Raw genomic sequence first — 19,642 nt, 5'->3', positions numbered from 1 at the left:
CACTGTCAAGTGTGGGACCTTATATAGACAGGAGTATGCCTTTCAAAATCATGTCCAATCAACTGGATTTACCCCAGGTGTACTCCAATTAAGCCGTAGGAACATCTCAAGGATGATCAGTGGAAACAGGATGCACCTGAGCTCAATTTTGAGCTTCATGTCAAAGACTGTGAATACTTATGGACATGTGATTTCTTAGAGTTTTTTTATTTATTACATTTGCAAAAATCTCAAAAAAACTTTTTACACGTTGTCATTATGGGGTATTGTGTGTAGAATTTTGAGGCCAAAAATGAATTTATTCTATTCTGGAAGAAGACTGTAACATAACAAAAATGTGGAAAAAGTGAAGCGTTGTGAATACTTTCAGGATGCACTGTATCATCCACTGAATTGTTTTTCTCTACTGGAGTTTTTGTAGGAGATCCCGCAAGCATAGATTTTGCTCAACTTATTCTGTTTGCAGGAGGATACCTCCAACACCTACTAGAGAAACATCTTCTTCAATGAAAGGATGCAAAGGTGAAGATACTGCAAGCCTCGAGCAGAGGAACAATAAATTCTTAAATTGAAATGCTGAGATGGCATCTGAAGGCTACTTGCTAGGTTTCCCTGTTTTGGCAAAGGGCTGTAACTGGAGCAACAATGGAAGAATAAATTATGACAAAGTGATAATAGTTCTTCGCAAAGCTATAAAGCAGCACATAAATAACCCAAGATGGGACATGGGGCTGCCCAATATGCATCTCTTTGAGTTAAGCAAAGAAGCCATTATCACAGAGGTGGTTCACATGATGCAAATGGGAAGACAAACAGGTAGAGTAAAGCTGGGTACAAACCTAAATGATGGTGCGACCCAGCGTTGCGATGTAACAATATATCGCACCGTCATACTCACTACACAATCCGCTGTATGCCGATGCAACTTGGAATCAAATCATCTGATGTGCTGATTGCCCGTACACACTATACAATGGTCGTTGTGATCCGATGCAGATCGGTCAATATATCGTATAGCGTGCACCCACCTATAGTTAACATGTCCTGTGAAGAAGAAGTAGTACACCAGATCCTAGATTATCTCATTGATTAAGTTTTTAAAGACTACTGTGGTGCAAATACAAAAGTTATTTGTAAAGTCAATCTGGATAATTAAAAGCAATTTCCATTTATTCCCTTGTTTATGCAATAAAATTAGAAATTCCACATGTCAAGCTGATGAATATTACACACAGATCTGGCCAAAAACTCTTAATTCAGGAGAAAAATAATTATTATTTTGAATGGTGATTGTGATTAGATCACAATAACCACTTCAATAAAAACTTCAGGACCTGACTGAACCAAGACCAGATCACCTGTTAGGTGGTCTAGGAGTCCATCCGCCTGCCTTCCATCACCTGCAGTTTTTCTTTTAATATACTGCTGAGACACCCATTTGTACTGAGTGGGGACTCAGATTTGTTATTCTGTGACCCGTGGTCCTTGTCCGGGCAGTTCCGCAATCATCGGAACAAGTCCTGATCTAAAGGAGTAGGTCTGGCCAATATTGTGACTCTCAGCGGCAAGCCACTCCCCCAAAACCAGCCACCAATCATCTGACTCCTTTCCAGGCCCGCTCCTCCCCTCTGGTCTCCCGTGCTCCTCCCACCTACTCTCTTATATGTGTACTGCGATTCCTGAGAGGTGGTAAGCAATGAAGGAGGTTTAATAGAGAGTAGTACAGGATCTGTAGGTAGAGGTGTGAGGTGCCCATAGACCAAAGGTGTCTTTTGCATAAGGAAGGAAACTGTGAGCAAAGGTTAGCTAATAGATGTGTGGGGCAAGTAACAGGACAGGTGTACGAGAAGAAAGGAGAGTGCTACGGGATCTGGGAGAGAGGTAAGCATGGATGTGGGTTTGCAGTTAGTTTTGGACAATTAGTGAAATCGTATTACAAAGGCTTTTCTGGTGGGAGGGGGATTTAGGGTAGGGGAGATCGAGGGTTCCTTAGATTATGGGATTTGTTTCCACATTTACTGCTAATTTGGTTCTGATATTTGGGTATGGAAATAGTTTTTCTGTTAATATATGTGAAGGTAATAAGACATCTGGGGAAAGGAGAGATGAGCGAGCACAAGTGTGTGTTGTGCATATAATAACACAGGTGTGTATGAAGAGAGGACAGTGCTGAGAGATATCTGAGAGGTAAGCAAGGATTTGGATGTATAGATAACAGGACCGGTGTATCTGGGGAAAGGAGAGGTGAGCAGGTACAGGTGTGTATTGTGCATATAATAGCACAGGTGTGTATGAAGAGAGGACAGTGCTGAGGGATTCGGATGTGTAGATAACAGGACATTTGTATCTGGGGAAAGGAGAGATGAGCAGGCACAGGTGTGTGTGGTGCACATGTAATAGGAGAAGGGTCCCATGGGGTCTTAGGGCCTGATTCAGCTTGGATCGCAGGTCTGCGTTCGCACACATCCGCACGTTTGCAAAAATATACAAATGAATGCGATCTCACAGTGACCGCAGCACTATACCAATACACCCACCAGTTTATAAAGCTGCCCACTTTCCATTAGATACATCCGCAAGTCAGCGTAAACATCAGTAACATCGAGAAACATCGGACCCATGCGCAGAGTAGTGGTTGAGCTTGACATGCCTAACAACCTGTGAACCTTCCTGTCACTATGTAGTGCTCTGGCGGCGTATGCCATCGCTGGGGCTTAACTATGCAGGCCCCTGTAACGGCGTTCAAACGCACTGGCACACCTGGGTTTTCCCCGACCACCCCCCTGTCATCACCCACAAATGGCACTTCATATCAATCACTCTGCGATGGGTGTTTGCAAACCCGATCGCAGCGGCCAGTTCGCGCATACGCACTGCAGTGCATACGCAGACCGCAAATATCGACCTGTTGCGTGCGAACGCAGACCTGCAGACCAAGCTGAATCAGGCCCTTAATTCAGTTGTGAATGTACCAGGCTTTTTTTCTCAATAAAGAACAATCCTGCAACAACAATAAATGCAAATCTGCAAATAAATGGGCTCATTTAATTGTGGACACATTTGCGCTGGGATGCACAAATGAAAAGATACATACTTAAGCGTAAATATTGAGTTGGATGCATCGAGCTCAAAAGCGTTAGCTTTGCACCAGACGTACATCGGGTGTAGAGCATAGTAGCACGTCTTTACATCAGCTGCCAGCTTCAGCATGGCTCGGCTAACAAGTCAGCAACTGTATATATACTAGCTGGGATACCCGGCATTGCCCGGGTTGAAGTCTGGACCTAAAGTACACCTAAAGCCTTTGTTTACATTGTCCTCACCTATAACCCCAAACCATTGATCCTGAAAAGGACCCCATTGTTTGATAACATGCATGCAAACAGTGGCGTAACTACCGTGGGTGCAAGAGGTGCAGCTGCTATTGTGCCCGAACTGCCTATGTGGCCTGCTGCACTCAGTCATGCACATAAGGTCAGCCAGTCCAGTCAGGGTCACCAAGGGGACCCCGGGTGTCAGTGGTGGTGATTTGGTGCCGGCCTACCAGTTGATTACATAGGCGCACCGGCAGGCAAACATGCGCCGGCAGCCATTCAGCAGTGCCCGCACCTGATGGGCTTCCCGTCCATGAATTCTGATTGGCTTGCGACTTGTGCTAGATTCAAATTGCGCCGTGGTCTGTCCATGTCTGCTGCTGCGCCAAGTGTAACTAGCTGGTGGACTGGCACCAACTCCACACCTGCTGGCTGCTGATGGCACACAGGGGGAGACGAGAGGCTGTTGGAGGTAACAGGGAGGAGAGTTGTAGGGGGGCCAAAATGTGCAAGGGGCATTACTGTATGGCATAATGTTATAAGAGGCATTACTGTTCGGTATAATGTGTAAGGGGCTCTACTATTGTGTGGAATAATGTGTTAGATGGGGCACTACTATGTGGCATAATCTGTAAAATGCATTACTGTGTGATATAATGTGTAAGGGGCATTACTGTGTTGCATAATGTGTATAAGGTGTACTACTGTGTGGCATAACCTGAATGGGCTCTGTGTGGCATAACATGAATGAGTTCAGTGTGGGGGCAAATTTTTTTTACCTCTGGGTGGGCCCTTTTAAGATCTAGCTATGTGCCACAAAGTTCTAATTACACCCTTGAAAACACAGAGGGCTAACTAATATTTATGGTTAATTTACAATGGACTAAAGCCGGGCACACACTTGTCTATGCCGGCTGCGAAGGAAAGACGGTGAGCCAGGGGCGCCGATAGGGGGGGAGCGAGTACAAATTACCCTGGCTGCTCCAGCTGCTAAGTAGCAGCTGGAGCAGTCTCCTATGCCTATGGGAGGAGCGATCACACTGATCGTGCCCCCATTGGCTGTGCTCCAGGATGAGGGGCTCAAAGCGCCCCCTCTCACGCTGATAATTTTTTATTTTTTTTTCCAAGGGGGCGTGGTCACACCTCCCACGATTAAACCATGCCCTCTGTCACCCGGGCCCGGCTCTTGGCGGCCCTGACGGCAGCATGGCCTCCACTGACTATATCATGCATCGGACCTACATGTAGGTCGGAAGGAGGAGGTCACGGACTACGCGAGGGAGCACGCATTGTCAGTGACACTGGACGACATAAAGAATTTGTCGTAACGATTGGTCATTATCGGCAAAGTTGTTTACAATGTCATCTACAGCCGTCGCCAAAAGTTTTGAGAATGATACAAGTATTGGTTTTTACAAAGTTTGCCGCTTCAGTGTTTTTAGACCTTTTTGTCAGATGTTACTATGGTATACTGAAGTAAAATTACAAGCATTTCATAAGTGTCAAAGGCTTTTATTGACAATTACATTAAGTTTATGCAAAGAGTCAATATTTACAGTGTTGACCCTCCTTTTTCAAGACCTCTGCAATTCGCCCTGGCATGCTGTCAATCAAATTCTGGGCCACATACTGACTGATGGCCGACCATTCTTGCCTAATCAATGCTTGGAGTTTGTCAAAATTTGTGGGTTTTTGTTTATCCACCCACCTCTTGAGGATTGACCACAAGATCTCAATGGGATTAAAGTCTGGGGAGTTTCCTGGCCATGGACCCAAAATGTTGATGTTTTGTTCCCCCGAGCCACTTAGTTATCACTTTTGCCTTATGGCAAGGTGCTCCATCATGCTGGAAAAGGCATTGTTCGTCACCAAACTGTTCTTGGATGGTTGGGAGAAGTTGCTCTTGGAGGATGTTTTGGTACCATTCTTTATTCATGGCTGTGTTCTTAGGCAAAATTGTGAGTGAGCCCACTCCCTTGGCTGAGAAGCAACCCCACACATGAATGGTCTCAGGATGCTTTACTGTAAATACAAATACAGTCTCCCATATCCAAATATTCCGAAATACGGAATATCCTGAAATACAGAATTTTTTGAGCATGACTAAGATAGTGAAACCTTTTGTTTTCTGATGGTTCAATATACAGAAACTTTGTTTAAGCACACAATTACAAATATTGTATAAAATTACCTTCAGGCTATGTGTATAAGGTGTATATGAAACATAAATGCATTCTGTGTTTAGACTTGATATCCATCCCTATGATATATTATGGTATGCAAATATTCCAAATTATGTATTATTAGTGGGATTGGTCAATACGCAATTAGCCAATCAGATGCGGCTAGATAGGACTCCTGGTGGTCATCCTTTTCATTGCATGAATGTTGTACCAGCCCTCAAGTGCCCACAAAGGGTTCATTGCCCTCTGAAGAAACCTTGCATGTTGAGGCGAAACGTGTTAGAAAGTTTGAGCTTTATTTCTTAGAGAGCACACTTTCGGCTCACAAAGCTGCTATTAGACTTTATTCCAATCGCTAGATTGGTTTCAATACATCCAATCTGTGCCTGTCGTCAGCTGCTGGTTTCTGCATCTTAAATCGGCACACAGTCTTGATCACCGCCGGCTGAGAGTTTTTGTCATTCGGATTTGCTGGGCACATCAACCAATGGGCAGTATTGTCATTCTTGTCCCTACAACGCATACGATTGCTAACCCATAACAAGTGGGTGTCATCTATACTTACATCACCAGGCTTTGAGGTTCCACATATGAAAGCGGCAATCAATACCTTGGGAGTCTTCCCTGTCACCACCTCATAGAGGACGGACACATTGCTCCGCAAGGTGTTTGGTATTTGCAGCTCAATATTATAACTTAGGGGGAAATGTATCAAATCTTCTAAAGAAAGAACAAGTGGTGAAGCTGCCCATAGCAACCACAGCTTCTAGTTAGCATGTATCAAGTAAATTCTATATAGTGATAGGTAGAGGCTAATCGGTTGCTACAAACTTCTCCACTCATTACAAGACTTGATACATTTTCCCATAATAACACATCTTTGCCAGTGTTTGCACTTTTCAGTCACATCAGACATTTAATTCACCATCATTATGCTTCTTTTATTTGTGGTTTTATATGGATATTGTTAAAATTGATTCACAAATGACTGTAGACAAATATTTAGTGTTTTAATAATTTAGATTTTTCTTATATCATGGCTATTATATAAGTCAGAATAAAGCAGACACACCATCCCTTCATTCTTACCTCCATGATTTAGGCAGTGTGCAGTACTCCCTAGGGCTATTGCCGCTGATACTGACATCACACAGCCTGCTTGTATTAGCGCACCATCTCCAATGGTTGGCTACCCACAAGAGGTGTGCCTCCTAAAAGGAGCATCTGCTGAGGCATACTCGTCTTATTTTGAAATGATGTACACACACCCCTACTGTACGCAGCATACGCCTGCCCACTCATGGCTGCCACCGTCTCACCTCTCTAGTACCCATAATATATACCGTTATACGCCTTCTAAAAAGGCATATTTGCTGATTCGTTAATGTCTAGTTGTCGCAATTATGTGAAAAAGCCTTTAGTGCAGCCTGACTATGCTTGACCGGCCCCAATCTGCTTTTCCAGACGCAAGGAGATGCAAGTAAACAGTATGCAGAAAATTGCACAGGTACATTTGTGTACACATAGAAATGCATTTGCACTGCAATAAAATACATAAGCCCCTTAAGATTCCCCTTAGTAGATGTGGATATAACTTTAGGAGGACAAAAGACAGACCTACCTCCTGGAAAGGGGCAGCAATACGTACATGGTGTGAATATTAAATAGCAAGACTGATGCTGTAATTTATGTCTAATTATATTAAGTACATTTTAATCCCATTCCCCTTTTATGTACTCCCCTTGTGTATCCACACACTGCTGTATTCTTATTTGCCATTGGTCAAATTTGTACTGTAGCTCATTATCTGACAGTCGTCTCAAGAGCTCTGTTGTTTCCTTCTTTACCTCAGCAACTCGAGCAAAACAGGTTCCCTTGAGTACAGATTTAACTTTAGGGAAAAGAGAGAAGTCACACGGTGCTAGGTCTGGCGAGTATGGAGTGTGTTCTAGCACTGCACTCTGTTTTTCAGCCAAAAACTGCTTCCTAGAAAGCGCTGTGGGCCAGTGCATTGTCCTGATGGAAGGTAAAACCATTTTTCCACAATTCTGACCTCTTTTTTCTGATTCTTTCCCGCCATTTTGCTAGAACATTTTTGTAGAAATGTTGAGTCACTGTTACGCCTTCTGGTAGCCAGTCTTCAAAAATAACAACCATGATATCAAAGGAAACAATTAACATGACTTTAAATTTGGTTTTACTTTGACGTGCTTACTTCATTCTTGGTGATAATGGTGTTTTGCAGTGCATGGACTGGCGTTTTGTCTCAGGATCGTACTGGAAGATCCAGGTTTCATCACAGGTAATAACTATATAAAAAATGCGAATCCGCTTTAATTTGTTCCAAAATGTCTGTACAAATTCGCTTTTGATTTTCTTTCTGCTCGGCCTTGAGAAACCTTGGAACCAACTTGGCACAAACTTTTGTCATGGTAAGATCTTGATGCAAAAGTTGCCTAAAGGTGCCTACACACTTGGCGATGTGCTCACGATCCAACATCGTGTATGATTTCCCTTGAACTCTCCCCCGGCAGCTCCCCGGCAGTCCTGCACACGATTTGGTGTAAAAAGTGTCCAATGTGACAAACGATTTATCGTGCATCCTAACTTTTTCCAGTGCAGCATGTCCCAGATTGGCAAATCTGCCATACAGCACGGCAGACCTGTAGATGCGATGTACGACCTGCGGGGATACCCATCGGCATCGTGATCGCGAGTGGACACATACGATTTGGACATATCTTACACGATTTGTCGTCATGATGCGTCGGAATCGGGCAAATCATGTAAAACATCGCTAAGTGTGTAGGCACCTTTACAGTGAGGGCCAGTTCTACCATTAGGCAGTTTTAGACAGCTGCCTAGGTGCGCCGGCCATTTGAGGGTGTCATTGAGTCCACAAAAAAAAGAAGGATGTTCCTTTCAGTCCCGGCTGGGTCTACTGATGACCAATGCAGGTGTGTGTGTAGACAAGCTTAATGTGTGTGCAGGTGGTGGTTTTATTGAGTGCTGACAGGGTAAAATGTGTGTGTAAATTTAATCAGTGCTGGCAGGGTGAGTTGTGTAGGGGTTAATGGATGCTGACATACAATGGGGCACATATGTGTGGCATAAATATATATTGGGGCATTGATGTGTGGCATAATGTATTGAGGGCACAGCTGTATGACATATAAATAATTTGAGGCACATGTCTGGCATATGTATTAGGGACATTGTATAGCATAATGAACAGCTACAGTATGTGGCATACATTTCGTGCACAGCTGTGTGGCATATGTATTGGAGGCATTGATGTGTAGTATAAGTATGAATTAGGGACAACTGTGTAGCATATAATGTGTGGCACAGATAAATGTAAAATTATGAATTGGGGCAGTGTTATGAGGCACAGTATGATTTAGGGGCTCTGTTGTGTTGCATATTAGAAATTGGCGTCACTAATGTGTAGCATAGTATGCTCTAGTACTGGAGGGAGCAGGGGCTGTGGATGAAATGTTGCCTAGGGCGCCCAGACACATTGCACCAGCCATGCTTAGTTTCTTATTTATGCTTACCATTCCCACTGAGTCAGCGGTCGATTCAAACAATTTACTCAATTCTTTCCACATTTTCATTTGTTTTTGATGTGCAAGGCCTTCCAGGACATTCATCATCTTCAGCATCCTCACGACAATCCCTAAATCTTTTGTGCCACTCAAACACACGTGCACGTGACATACAATCAGCCGCATAAACGTATAGAGGGCCAAAGCGCTGTATGAGAGCAGCTGGTAAAGGGGGTGTCGGCCCCTAGGTAACTATGAATAAAAAAAGAAGGATGGGATGCCAGTGCTAGAACATATTAAGTTAAAATAATAAAAATTGGGGTGGACGGTTCCTCAGTGTCTGTTTCTTCCCCAGGGTATGTGAGACACTGAATCAAAACCTAACACAGCTTATCTGAGCCACTTCCAGGTGCAACTACTAATCAGCCTGCTCAGACTGAAAAGGCCCAACACCTGGAATGGCCTGTGGATGGAGCCATCCCTTCTCTTCTCACATCCACACCTCTAGGACCCATTATCCAGTTTTTACCAAACGCCGACACTTCTGGTGTGTTTGGCATAACAGACTTTTCCTGGTGTTTTAAAACACATATGATAGGAATCTTGGACACACATATATGCCATCCCAGACTTCTCCAGTGCTTCTATCACATATCCCCCCCCTTTGTTTCGACCTGGGGGGCAGAACAACTGCAACCCCCCAAACAATAAACAGGTGACAAAGTGCCTGCATTGGCCAGCTGGCTTCCTGGCCTGTATTTGACTGAAAACTTAAAGTTTTGCAATGCCAAGAACCACCTTGATATTCTCCCATTGCTCTCTTTGTTCTCTGACATCCATTTCAAAGGGGCATGGTCAGTGATCAGCCTGAACTTCTTTCCCATCAAGTTGTACCTGAGAGTTCCTAACGCCCACTTTATGGCCAACACTACTTTCTTGACCATAGCATAGTTTCTCTCATGAACATTCAACTTCCTGCTAAAGTAACAAATAGGGTGTTCTTCACCTTCTTTACTCTGGGATAGGATCGCTCCTATGCCTACATCTGATGCATCAGTTTGCACAACAAACTCCCTGTCAAAATCAGGGGTCATCAGAACTGGTTGTGTATGCAATGCAATTTTTAACCCCTGAAAATCCTTCTCTGCTTCAGGACTCCATTTAACCATGACTTCCTGTTTGCCTTTGGTAAGGTCAGTTAGTGGGACTGCCATGGTGGCAAAATTGGGTATAAATCTCCTATATTACCCAGTAATCCCTCAGAAGGCTCTCACCTGCTTCTTATTCAGGGGTCGTGGCCAGCTTTGTATTGCCTCAGTTTTATTAAGCTGTGGCTTTATCAAATCTCTGCCAATGGTGTATCCAAGATACTTTTCTTCTTCCATCCCTAGGCAACATTTTTTGGGGTTGGCTGTCAATCCTGCCCTAGAGATGGAGTCCAATACTGCCAATCAGGACTATGAATGACCACATCACCTAGATAAGAATGTTTTTAGAATGTAAGCTCTCACGAGCAGGGCCATCTACCCTCTTGTGCTTCTCCTTACTATAGTGTCATTTACTTCTTACTCACCACTAGGGCACCTAACACTTGGTTGCTTATGCTCTGTTGCTTATCTGGGTGATATGGTCACTAATGTAGCAATATATATTATCCATGTCCTGTATTGTATTGTTCTGTAAGTCACTTGTATACAATTTGTTTTTGTACTTTGTAAGGCGCTGCGGAACACTTGTGGCGCCATATAAATAAATGCTAATAATAATAATAAGCAGCAGCATACTGTCTATGGGGCCTTAGAATTCTATCCATCAGCCTTTGAAAGGTAGCCGGGGCCCCATGTAACCCAAAGGGCAACATCTTGTATTGGAACAACACTTCTGGTACAGAAAAGGCCATCTTTTCTTTGGCATTCTCAGTTAACGGCACTTGCCAACACCCTTTGGTTAAGTCTAGAGTGGTTAAATACCTGGCTGTTCCTAGTCTTTCAATTAGTTCACCCACCCTAGAGATAGGGTAGGCATCGCACTTTGACAAGCAGGGCCTGATTCAGACCCAGTCGCAAGCGCTGAGCGCTCGCAACCGGGTCGATGGTGGCCCAGAGCGCATGCGCACGACGGAGCCGGCTCCATCGTGCACATACGCGAGACCCGTATAGCGACGGGCAATCCGTCGCTCCGGGTCTCGTACCAAAGGGGGTGTACTGTCGATATTGAGTGACAGCACACCCCCTATGGTGGGCGGCCCGGGGGAGTGGCTGCCCAGACGGAGGTGTTCCAATGTGATTGCCTCCGTTTGGGGGCGGCCCCACTGACATCACAAGTGATGTCGGTGGGAGAGATTTCGGCTCTGTTAGAGCCGAAATCTCTCTGGGACATGCAGCAACGACCCACAAGGGTCTCATCGCACCCACAGCTATGTGAGCGGCCAGGAGGCCGTTCTAAAAAAAAAATAGCCCGGCCACTTGTCAATTTTCGGAAATAGTTGCAGAAACGCACACTCCCGTCAGGCTTTGGAATAAGCACAATGGGACTTGACCACTCACTATGCGATTCTTCAATTACACCCAATTCCAACATTTTTTTTCATTTCTTTAGATACAGATTCTCTTTGGGCTTCTGGTAACCTATAGGGCTTTAGGTTAATCTTAACCCCTGGGTCAGTGATTATGTCATGTTTAATGACAGTGGTTTTGCCCGGTTTATCTGAAAACAAAACTCTATTTCTGCTAAGAAATTCCTTAACTTCCCGCTGTTGAACTGCCGACAGGCGTTTAGCTACTGTCACTTCGGGAACCAAGGGCCCTGGGTTTACTAGAGGGGCTGGGACGGCTGACAGAGCTGCTCTTTCCTTCCAAGGTTTTATAAGGTTTACATGGTATATCTGTTCTGGCTTTCTTTTCCCAGGCTGGTAAACTTTATAATTATCCTCCCCCACTTTTACATTTTCCCTGCCTTTAACCAGAGTAGGGTCATTTAACTGCTCCACAGCAAAGCCCTCTTTTCTTACTTCAAGATCAAGCTGACGAGTAACTGGCTCAATAAAGTTTCCCATCTCAGGAGGAGGCACATCATTTGGTGAGCATTCTCTGGTTCGTCAAACATGCTAGAAAAGGGGAACACCTCAGACTCTGAAGAAACTCTCTCTGCTACTGCATCAGTAACCTCAAATGGGTCAGGGTTATTTACTTCTATAACAAATCGGTTTTCCCACAACTTCCAGAAGTGAGCAAAGTCTCTCCCCAATATTGTATCATACATCAAGCCATGCACTAAACCCACAGAGACTATCGCAGAACCACATTGTGTTTCTACGTTCACCTCTGCAGTAACAAAATAGCGAGTGTCCCCATGTATGCAGGTCATACCAACAGTTTTCCCCTTACGCTTCAAGGGGTTCACCAGTTCAGCTTTCACAAGTGTAACCAGGCTACCAGAATCTAACAGAGCCTCTACTCGGTTGCATTCTACAGTAACTAAACACATTTGCTTATCTGTCTCAGCCTGTCGGTCAGCAGTACAGACTGGCTGTGCAAAGCAAGACATTCTGCGATTGACGTAAGCAGTATAATATTGCTTAGGTTCAGAGGTAAGTGGACAATTAGCAGAAATATGGGCCAAATCACCACATCGGAAACATTGAATCCTACTATTATCAAGTCTATTACAGGGTAGGAAACTTCCTGGCCTGGCTGGCCTATCTCCAGGTTCTAAACCCTCAGTCTTAAGTACATTCCACCGCCCAGCACCCTACTCCCCTGGAAAAGTCTTACCAGTGTTCATGGGAGGTCGCCGTTACGGAATCGGGGCTCGGTGGGGCCCACTCATCAGTTCCTCAGCCGCCACATACCTCTCCACCAGTTCAACCAATCGGTCTGCTGTGTTAGGGTCGGCATGGCTCACCCACTTGCGCAGAGTTGCAGGTAGAGACCGCAGATATCGATCCATAACGACCCTTTCTACGATCTGTGGTCCTGTTAGAGTCACCGGCTGCAGCCATTTTGTGGTAAGATGGACGAGGTCATGCATTTGCGAGCGTGGAGGCTTTTCTGTTTGGAATTCCCAGCGGTGGACTCGTTGGGCACAAACAAATACTGTGACTTTCAAATCGAGTTAAGATTTCCTGTTTCAATTTAACATAGTTTCGCATCAGCCAGGCACAAGTCATAGTATGCTTTCTGTGGTTCTCCAGACAGGAAAGGTGCCATAAGACTTGCCCACTGCTCTTTAGGCCAATTCTCTCTTTCTGCGGTTCTTTCAAAGGCCATAAGATACGCTTCCACATCATCATTCTGGGTCATCTTTTGCAGAAAGTGACTTGCCCGTATGCAGTGAGTGCGAGTTGAAAGAGCAGAGGAAGCATCTCCAGACCGGACTACTAGCTGTTGTACCACCTCTCTTAAGGCCTGGCGGGTTTCCTCTATAGCGACTTGCTGAGTCCTGTTTGCTTCCTGCTGAGCTCTGATAGCTTCTTGCAGAGTTTTTTTAGATTGGAGCAAAGCCTTAACAATGTCCTCCATGTTGTCTTTAGGTGTAGGTTGGAAGTGGAATCTTGCTTCTCTAAGCATCTACCAATGCCACCTTTATGGATTTCATAAAGCACAGGTTGACATCCAAACAACAAATTGGTGTCTGTCTCTTTAAATTTTCAATGCAAAACTTTTCCTCTTGCTGCTGTTTTCAGTGTGTTTGCCCGCATTCTCCACCACTTGTGATATAGTCATGGTAGGTGGTCCCTCTCCTGGGGTAGGACACCTCCTTACACACAGCAGCCAGAAACAGCACACCAGTCCAGGGTTTTCGTGCAAGCTGGTCGGAACCAGTTTTATTGTGCAATAAACACAACAAAATAACAAAACATAAAAATAAATCCTAGCCCGTCTGGGCACTAACTAGACAGGGTATTCCCTCTCTACAAGTGGCAGGGCCTATTGCCTTACCACAAACACAGCACTTTCAAATATCAGTGTCTCTGAACAACCCACAGTTTCTTCCCCAGGGTATGGGAGACACTGAATCAAAACCTAACACAGCTTATCTGAGCCACTTCCAGGTGCAACTACTAATCAGCCTGCTCTCAGACTGAAAAGGCCCAACACCTGGAATGGCCTGTGGATGGAGCCCTCCCTTCTCTTCTCACATCCACACCCCTAGGACACATTATCTGGTTTTTACCAAACGCCGACACTTCTGGTCTGTTTGGCATAACAGACTTTTCCTAGGGTTTTAAAACACATATGATAGGAATCTGGGACACACATATATGCCATCCCAGACTTCTCCAGTGCTTCTATCACAATATGCATATTCTTTTTAAGGAACCGTCCACCCCAATTTTTATTATTTTAACTTAGTGATATGTTCTAGCGCTGGTATCCCATCCTTCTTTGTTTAATCAGCCGCATAAGCTCGTGTGTAGCATACTGAAAGATTTAGTGGGCGTTTTGATCCATTTAAGTAAAACTTTTAAGTCAACACATTGCTCTATTTTTGAATCAAGCATTTTTATATGAGGCAAGGGGAAAACACTACTTTTTCAAATGCTGTGTGACAGCAAACTCTCTGTGTGAGAGGTGTGAAACTTGCAAAACCATTTTGGGACAGTCCAAGGTCAATGTTCCCCTACTTCCTTTTAACTTCATCAGTATAGTTTTTTTCTTTTACGAGTACAGTTTTAATAGCCACACCTTGTATGAAATCAAAGTGTCATGGTTTTAAGTTTGCAAAATATTCACGTTTTCAGAATACTTCTACATACTAATGAATAATGAGTAACATACATGGAGAGATGCCAGAGGTGGAGAAGAAATTGATTCAGCTTTAGCCAAGCAAATACAATGAGAATTGAGGCATGGGAGCAAACCAAACTACAGGGGCAATAGATGTGTGAGAATTCAAGTGGCATCTCTAGCTTTGTATGGAACTGTTTTTGGGCAATACACATTTCTTTGTGTGATCCCAATTTTCCGGTTACGGACCTTTTTTTCCACCTTTGTGCATATGCCCTCCCCCCCATCTGCTCAATGTGATACCTGTGAAACCTTCACTGTGCAGGACTGCTGGGCTGATCTTCTGCCTGGAAAACATGTTACAACCACCGTGGAGGGAGCTGGCAAGATTTTAGAGACTGGTATATTATAATTAAACTAATGCTGCAAATATTGATGTGAACTACCACCAATTGAGAGCTATGGTTCTTTAATCAGTTTCAAGGGAATTGTGTATAGTCTTGGTGTGTGAGTATATGTTTCTCTCAGTTCATATTGGAAGGGAGTTGCAGGAGGGGCTCTCAGAAGAATATAATTAAAAAAAATAAAAAATACAGATGATAGGAGGCAGCCAGCTATTGGTTGGATATTATTAAAAAATTACAATATTCAAGATCACTAAGAATCCTGAAAATACATTTTTTCTGGTCTACTTGAGACAGGACAGTACATCAGAGAGCAGTGCTTCTGGGTTTCATGTCCTGCTGTCAATTATATTCCCCTTCATCTTTTTTCCTAAAGAAGATTGCACAGCAGCTGGAACGCGTCGGAATTCACGCCTAGCCCTGCATGGACCCAGTACAGAGAGATGTATCCACTATGGGGACACATGAAACTCTCAAGCAACAATCTTGGCTTTCTGCTTAGATTTATTTTGGCCCAGGGGGTGCCATAAAAAAATAGCTGAGACACAAGGGGTGCAGTGATTCAAAAAAGTTTGAGACGCCCTGGGTTAGTAGTTGTCCATGACAACATACAGCATCTGCAATTGTAGCTTATTTACTGCTACAAAATAGTGAAGAATCCATTTGCTAAATCATCATCTTTTTAAATATTAAAACAGACAGATGAAATTATTACTAGTTACGATTATTTATATTAAGAAAATAATAAAATAAAGTATAAACTCAATGTTTTCTGTTTCTCTCTTGGTGAAGGACTACTTTGTTAAGCCACCTGCTTTAAGCATGTCTGAATTTGACTTTACAAAGCAGGTGGCATTAAGTAGAAATCTTAAAATACCCATTTCTTAAAGGTAAAGATACATGTGGCAATTTGCAAAGTTTGCTGTATAAATAATAACCCTTGTATTTTTATATACCCATTCATGGATAGGCACACATTTCTGTTTACCTCCCAATGTAATCCTCTGCATTGTTTCTACCATGGATAGATGGTATAAGTTGTACATACAGACATATTTTAAGTTAAAAATGTTTTTATTTTTTTACTGCACTGTAAGTACATTTAAAAATAGTTTTTTTTTGTAAATAATCAATATGTAATATAAAAACTCTGCGATGTAGAAAAAATAAATCAGAAAATAAAAATCGAAACAGGTTGTTTTTCTCGCACCTAAGACGACCAGAAATAAATGAGGAAAGCCCGGGGGTCTTAGGTTTAGGCACAGGGGGGGGTTAGGGTTAGGCACTCTAAAGGAGGGTTAGGGGGTAGAATTAGGTTAGTTTATACTTACCTTTAGGATAATCGCGATTTCCTCCTCTGTCAGGCTGCAGCTGCAGGGATTTGAACTGCCGGTGGTAAATCATACTGAATGCGATTATAATGTATTTTTACAGTAAGCCAGATCTTTCTGACATTTTCCAGGATGAATGCTTATTGGAAGTGTATAATTTGTAGGGAGTCCAGTTTGTCACTTCTGAAAGCTCACACACAACTGAAGCACAACAAAATAAACACCTAACATTATCAGCACGTTATACTTCATTATAAAGATCTAAAAACAAATTCTCGTATTGAGTCACAAATCTGAAAAAGGTTTATAAGCAGCACAAAATCTATTGCAGGAAAGACCCTCACTTCACGTAAGTGAAAAATTTTTTTTTTTTTTTTTTTAATTAATTTGTTTTGCAAGACGAGGTATTATAAAGAAAATCAGTGAGTGAAATGTCACATATCTGGAGATGTTCCTAATTTATGGTGCACAGCAGCTTTTTAGTCCCACGAAGCCGAATAAGTGACCGTAGTCGGGGTGTGGTCACCACTTCTAACAGGACACCTCTTGCTCAGGAGTCACATATTTTGTAGAGGAAACATTAACTGGTAAACAAAAAAAATTTGCAATGCATTTAACAACTATCATTTTTCTCACGAAAATAAAATGAAAAAAAAAAAAAAAAAAATGGGCTGTAATCGTGATTTTTGCCCGATGGTGATTATCGGGCAACCCAATTAAAGCCCGCTTTTTTACATGAGAAAAGTGTCCCGATTTTTGTTAGAAAACAACCAGGGTCTGTGTTTTCGTAATCGATGGCACAATAACGGGGCTGTTTTTGGGGATTTTGTTTCGCCTGTCTGAGGCAGGTGAAACACAATCCCCGATAAGTGCCAGTTTTTGGGTCTAATTGGATAGCCCCGGGGCTATCCAATTAGGATAGCGCCATAACAACATTTGAGATTAATTAGATACCAGTCTAAATGTTAAAAAAAAAAAAACCTGACACTTTGCATAAATCAGCACAAAATGAGAAGTATTTTAGGGGTGTAAAAAAAACGTAACTTAAATAAGGTCCGCGGTAGACGGCTTTTAGGTGATTTTTGTCTTTCTTTTGCAGACAAACAATTTTCAATATTTGATAAGAAAAAAAAAAACTACAAATATCACACAAATCATCTGGCAAACTAGGCAAAAAGAAAATATGGAAAGGGAACGAGCGATAAAGAAGCAGCATCTGTATGTTGCATTGCTCAATCACATTTTCCGGCTTGTAAATGACCCCCATTTTCTTCTCAATGTCAGTAATAAAAGCAGGATGCTTGAATTATACTGATGGCACAACTACTATAATATATCAGAAAATTTATTCAAGGGAGAGATTTTAGAAGTGGAGATGTTACCCATATCAACCAATCAGATTCTAGCTATTATCTTCTAGAAGGTGCTAGTTAAGTGTTAAGTAGAATCTGATTGGTTGCTATGGGCAACATCTACATTCCAAAAACTCTCACTTTAGTAATTATACCCCTAAGAGTGCATACACACCAGGACGATATCGGCAAGATTTGGCCAAATCGGAACGACAAATCAGGCATATCGTGCAGTGTGTATGTCCGATTTGCGCGCTCCCGCGGTCGCATGCGATATCGTGATTGGCCATGCGGTACGGTCAATCACACGATATCGCATGTGAGGCTGTACATATTAATGAAGGATGGAACAGTGATTGTTCGGTCTTTCATTAAATCTTTTAAGTGTGTACCGGCCATCATGTGATGTCCAGGGTGAAGGCAAATCGCCGTGCGCATCGGCACAATTGCCGGTCGTTTAGTTGTGTACCCACTCTTAAGGTGCCCACACACATACCGATGTCCTCACGATATGATTTTATGGCCAATTTCCTCATGAACTTTCACGGGAGCCCCCTTGCCGTCGTGATCACGATTTGGAGTTAAAAATGTCCAATCTGACTAAAGATCTATCTTGCAGCCAATGCATTGTATCCCAGATTGGCTAATCTGCCCTACAGCACGGCAGATCAGAAGATGCGATGTACGACGTGAGGGGATGCGCATCGGCATCATGCTCGTGAGTATAAACTCACGATTTGTACTTTTTTTACCCGATTCGTCGAAATCGGCCAAATCGTTTAAAATGTCGCTATGTGTGTGGGCACCTTTAGTCTTACCTGGATTATAATAATTTGTGCCTATTACCTTCATGTTCTCGTTGCAACCATAAATTTAAATATCCATTAATACAAAATGACTTATGTAATGTTACTTTTGGGGAGTGTTATGGGAGAATTGCTATAGCTTTTATGGGGTTTATTGTTTTGTTCACCATTATAGAATAGTGTAATCATTAAAATTCCCACCAAATTCAATCTAATACATTAACATAGTTAACAATGATAATTATTACATGGCAAATCACATGGAGGACTATGTCTGTCTGAAGAAAAATATAAAATACAAATATGCAGAATTGTTTTTTTTAGGGGTGGAAAAAATAATCAAGGTAAATACTTAAGATTCACAAGATTTTAATCTCAATTATTTTTGAGAGATGACCGAAGACGTTTTCTTACGAACGGTTACTCACGATTACACTGGATGTTACTCAAACACTTTAACAGGCTAACTATTGCAAAATATATAAAATCTACATAGAACAGATTCTAAAAAAGGACTGCGGAGCTCTTCTCCTTACCAGCTTGTGGATCAGAATGAAGTAGAAGAAAAACAAGAGACCATATGCAGGGCTGCAGATAGGGGTCCATTCTCTCAGATGGAGCGGTGAAGACTGAATGATTTAATCACTGGTTGATTTCTGCCTCTTACAACTCCAGTCCTAGTACATCCTCCTCTTACAGAAGACACTGTACTTTACACATCATGGAAAATGTGGTTATGTGGACTGTGATAGCCATCAAAATACTGCCACTAGGCTGACCAGTGAGAACAGTATTACATGTTCCCTGTCTGCACAGGTGCCACACGAAATCCAGCAGTGCAAATAGTATAGGGGTGAAAGCAGTAATAGCAGCACAGAACGTATGGAGCAGTGGGCCACTTGTTAGAAAACATTCCTGAGTCACAGAGTTCTATCTATAGATTTTTTAACGACTGATGTAAACAACTCTCCATTT

This window comes from Taudactylus pleione, unplaced genomic scaffold (assembly GCF_031769625.1).
Source record: "Taudactylus pleione unplaced genomic scaffold, aTauple2 ptg000274l, whole genome shotgun sequence".
In the NCBI taxonomy this organism is placed as follows: Eukaryota; Metazoa; Chordata; class Amphibia; order Anura; family Myobatrachidae; genus Taudactylus; species Taudactylus pleione.
The sequence above is the reverse complement of the archived record's forward strand: the minus strand, read 5'-3'. Positions refer to the sequence as shown.